Source organism: Sinocyclocheilus rhinocerous, unplaced genomic scaffold, assembly GCF_001515625.1.
Source record: "Sinocyclocheilus rhinocerous isolate Xijiao unplaced genomic scaffold, SAMN03320098_v1.1 scaffold2274, whole genome shotgun sequence".
NCBI lineage: Eukaryota > Metazoa > Chordata > Actinopteri > Cypriniformes > Cyprinidae > Sinocyclocheilus > Sinocyclocheilus rhinocerous.
The window spans coordinates 340,428-345,622 of record NW_015636081.1 but is presented as its reverse complement, the minus strand read 5'-3'; the positions used below and the strand labels follow the sequence as shown (position 1 = coordinate 345,622).

The window sequence follows — 5,195 nt, the reverse complement described above, 5'->3', positions numbered from 1 at the left end:
CTGTGAAATTACAAACAAAAAATACACATTCGGAGACATGAACTGAAATGAATTGTAAATTTTATTAACATTAAATCGCCCTCCTCCCATTTTCACCTTAAAATTATGAGGAAGCTGTGCCTCCCCTGCCTCCCCCGACGAGCCGCCACTGCTTATTAATATATATATAAAAAGATCCAGTAATCATGAAAACATTTCAAATACCATGGGAAAGTGTGTTTTTAATTTATTAAATTTTTTATAATTTATTTTTTTATGTATTTTTATTTTAAATTATTTCTCATCAAAAACTGACAGGTTGTTTAATCCCTCTCTTTTTTTATTCACAGCTAAAAAATACAATGAAACCCTACAGTCAGAAAGATTATTAAAGAAAAAGCTAATGTTCGCTACTCATTGTTTCAGGTTGAGGACAACCATCTGGTCTCAGAGGTGATTCTTATTCTAGAATGAACAGATTGTAGATCTGGAGTGTGTTTGTAACTCTACTGTTCTCTCCCATCCATTCCGTCTCATCTTGCTGACAACATTTCTATTATTATTATTATTTATTTTGCATCCATGTGTTTTTTTTTTTTTAATGTGTACCATCTGCTTCTTTTAGTCAGTCATTAACTCAGAAAGCATTTTCACTTGGAAGGCGACACATTTGCTTTGGGTTTTGCCTGTGTTTCATTTTCCGTCTGCCTTTGCTTTACAGGTGTCATGGATGCATTTTCTGTTTTTAAAAGTCTTTTACTTGAAATGTTTTCCATCTAGGGCTGGGCGATATGGCCAAAAAAATGATACTTCAGCATCATTCTGAGACCGGCTCATAATATGACTTCATTTTCTCTCCTTCTGGAGCCAAACAGAAGAACCGCAGTCTGGATGGGAGTCACACAGTGGGATTTAAATTTAATAATACTGCGCTGAGTTTAGCCAACAAGATCCCATTAAAGACCTCCACTTCGCCCAGGACGCCTACAGCACATTACTAACTACCGCTATAGACCTAAGAGGAGACGCCATGTTTAATTTTTACACAAATGTTCTACTATCTTAAGGTCATACATTATGTCTAATAAAAATATTTTTTTGGTCCACAATTTGTGATAAGACATACAGTATTTACATATATAAGGCTAATTACTAATACATCCATTATTGTGCAAACTATAAATTTGCGGATTTAGCCTAATATAAATTCATGTTTCAGTTTCATTTGAGGTTTACATGGTTTTCAGTTTAAAATTCAAAGAAAGAAACTCATAAAGGTTTGGAACAACATGAGGGTGAGAAAATGATAGAATTTTCATTTTGGGGTGAACTACCCCTTTAAGAGTCAGTTAATATTCATTCATTGTCAAAATTCTGTTTGGTAAACATTTTAATTTGAACGAATGGCTGTTATTGAATCTAGTCTTTTCCAGAGAGCTGTTCTAATCTCTTTTACATAGCACTGTGAAGAAAACTAGCCAACCAATAAGATTTGTGCCTTTGGTCACATGCCCAGAGATGCTGCTGTTTCATAAAATTACAAATTTGAAGCTCACAAACAGCCTAAACACCAGTATGAGAGCTAATACTGATCTCCAAAACCATGCTGTGTACATTAGAATGAATGTGCAAATTATAAAAGATTATGCAGCATCAGAAGGAAGGGGAGAGGAGGGCTAAGGAGGTGGTGAAGTGGAGTGATGAAGCGCTGCAGATAGATGAGCGCGAATAGAGAAAAAGAGAGAGTCTCTCTTGTCTGACTGAGGGTTTCTAAGCTCAAGTGGGGCCACTAGTCTCTGCACTACACAAAGTGTGTGTGTACGTGTGTGTGTGTGTGTGTGTCATATCACAGGCCCCACACTGAAGTGGAGGTTATCAGAAAAAGAAAGTACTCTGTCTCACAAATGTGGCATGTTGAAATACCCTTAACCTCAAAGAACCTTCTGTCTCCCTTATACGTCCTCCTGCTGTAATGCTCTCAGATCAAAACAGCCTTATTCAGCAACTGTCAAAGACTGTGGACATCATATACAAACTTTGTAATCAACAGTTCAATGTTATTAGAACTACCAAACAGAAAATATTCTCTGTGTCATTAATTATTAAATCAGTAAGGGGAACTAAAACCCCCTCAATTGTGGTAAAATCACTGGAAGGAAAGGCTTCTTGTGGCTTTTATAAAACAGCAATGTGATAAATCACACCAATGCTCAATAAATAGCTACATTTATTGTTAATAACCACAGTTAATTATTCTGATGTGGTCACAGGCTCTTTTATAATAACTGCAAATGTGACTCATTCAATCTGATTTCAGCGTCAGAACTAACAGTTTTATAATCTGTATCTTTGCAGTCATCTCTTGAGGAACTCTTACAGTACAGTAGCAAAAACACCCTATAATTCTAAGGCTGAGGAGAAAGGAGGGAAAACAGTGATGAAAAAAATATCAGTCGATATCGATAATTATCACAATAAATGTCAAATCTTTATTTCTTTCAAGTCTAAAGCCAGATATTTGCTCCAAAGTGAAAGTTGTAGAAACCAGACCATTAATTTTCCTTAACAAAATAAATATCTTAGTAGAAAAATTAATTTCTTAGTTTCTGCATGTTCTAAAAGTGATATTGTTTCAAATCAAGACTGATAATAATAATATTCGTTTTTTGTCTCTTAGAATTGCACATTTGATAGTAGTAGTAGCTTGAGTTAGGATGCAGATGTAAATTTTTATAATATATAATAAAATTCGATACAAGTACCCACATTTCTGACACAATACACATAGTGCAGTTAGTGTTACTGTATGGTTACTGTATGCCAGACAATGCATGGTAAATGATGGCAGTTTATAGATTGAAAAGCCTTTTGACTGTATCGTTGCACACAGTGTTTCTCCTGTTTGTCAGCGCTGTTTCATCAGCCTTTAAACTAGTTTAAATCAGCGAGTCATTTGTGTTGTTTGCTAATCTTAAGAGCTTCACACTGGATCTCAAAGCGCTGTTTAGTGCTCGCGTGACCGAGACTCGTCAGCGAGTAAACGCATCTGCTGCGAGCGGATAAACGCTCCGAGTGGCGCGATTCAAATGAGTTACGCTCTTTCGTTCCGCTTTTGGCTCATGAACATTATATCGAGCATTTATCGAACTCTTCATATCGTTTTAGCGAGGAAAATTATATCGCGATAATTATCGTTATCGATTTATCGCCCAGCCCTATTTCCATCACAACATCCCCCCCCCCAAAAAAGTTTTTTAACAACTTCTAGGTACTGCAACAACATGCATGAATCATCATTAGTTCACTAGTTAAGGAAATTTATTTTAATATAAATTATGATTTTACCTAATAACCTGTTATTCGGTTCATTATATTTAGCAGACTGAAAAGGTCCCGTGGAGTAAATTACATTGTATCACTCAAACCTAGGCAAATTGCATGCCAGTCACAGAGCCGGTCACCATTAATAAAAATTATATTAGCAATTTCAATAATTTTATCATGCAATCATCATCAATATTTAAATAGCATTATCCCTGCAAAATCACATCTGCTGTCCTGCAACAGAGCAATAACCAAGTGGTCACTCTAATCATCATGTCAGTGTGAAATACTGATTCAATTTACTACTACTTACTGGCATTCTTTTAGCTTTACCTTGATATTAAATATCAGACTTCATTCTGATATTTAATGCCCACCTGTCAAAATCCAAACATAGACAAAAATCCTGCACTATATTGTTATTTTTTATTGAATATCCAGCTTTAATACGCATAAAATACGGTTACACTTTATTTTGATAGTCCACTTTAGACATTCTACTAACTATAAGTAACTTTGCAATTACATGCCAACTAATTCTCATTAATTTGCAACTACATGTCTACTAACTGTCAGAGTAGACTGTAAGGTTAGGTTTAGGGTTAGTAGAATAAGTTGACATATACTTGCAAAGTTTCTTATAGTCAGTATGTTGCAGTTCATCAAAATAAAGTGTTAGAAGATATTAAGCAGACAGTCTACTACTATTCTAATGACTGCTAGTTGACATGTAGTTGCAAAGTTACTTACTGTTAGTAAAATGTCTAAAGTGGACTATCAAAATAAAGTGTTACCTAAAATACATATAGAACATGTATGAATGCGGATACAGCCGGATGTACTCTATATTCAACTTTTAATATATAGCTGGGCGATATAATTAACATTTTTCGATGATATAACAATCAAGCAGTTGAGATTTGCTATATAGTGCATACGGCTTAACGTGAGTGTACTGTATGCATACGATTTTCAACTGAACTTCTTTATATATATATTATCAGCCTGGTCTCATGTTTATACGTAGGTATTAATACGTAACATTTACAAGCACAAAACGTACACTTTTGTACGTTTTTATTAATGCTAAAACGTACAATTTAGACGTATTTCAACGTTTAAAACGTACAAATCGCTACGTATTTTTAGCTAAAAAACGTAAAAATATTTACGTATCTTTTATATCATTAAGACATTCGTATCAGTGCATTTTTTATCATTTAATCAATAAGCGATTAGATTTTTAGACCCCTTAACCTACCCCCAAACCTAAACCTACCCATTTTATAGCGAATATGCATTTTTATCATTTTATTAATATGCAATTTAGATTTTTAGACCCCTTAACCTACCCCCAAACCTAAACCTACCCATTTTATAGCGAATATAAAAGGATATAAAACGCAAATGACCGAAATACGCAGGAAAATAACAATTTTAGTAACAATATAGCATTAAAATATTTTTATAGTCGCTAATTACACTCCTACCTATAAACCTAAACATTTCTGTACAGTAAGAAAAACATGACAGCAGATAAATGCAATTACAATCATTTATTTATTGCAAAAATGTCAAAAGCAGCACCAAATGTAATCCAAATGATGCGTTGCACCCGCAGTCCTCTCTGGCGGAATACAGTAGGTTTGTGTGATCCAGAGCAGAATTTATGTTGTTAATCGCTGAAAATATTATCCAGATAATTTTCCCGGATCCACTCCGTGAACTCGTGAAGGCACGCGCGCATTATTCAAACACACCTCACCAGAAACACGGCATGTCGCAATCTGTGACGAATGCAGGCAAGAGCCAATGAGCGTTCGATAATCCTGCCGTAAAACCTGTCGTTTGAAGCGGCAACATTTGAATTTGTAAAGAGCGCGTCAGTCAGC

At 35.0% G+C, this 5,195-nt stretch overlaps 1 protein-coding gene and 1 long non-coding RNA gene across 2 annotated transcripts in view; one reads left to right on the top strand and one right to left on the bottom strand.

Annotated features, from left to right (window-relative positions):
* LOC107747684 (SH3 domain-binding glutamic acid-rich protein-like) overlaps positions 1-5,195 on the top strand; it is a 28,234-nt gene that overhangs the window by 12,341 nt on the left and 10,698 nt on the right. The gene's annotated exons all lie outside the window — the stretch shown is intronic.
* The window catches only part of LOC107747673 (uncharacterized), a 5,860-nt gene continuing 2,907 nt past the window's right edge, over positions 2,243-5,195 (bottom strand). Inside the window, exon 3 of the long non-coding RNA XR_001640828.1 lies at positions 2,243-2,252. This is a non-coding gene — a long non-coding RNA (uncharacterized LOC107747673). The remainder of the gene's footprint in view (positions 2,253-5,195) is intronic.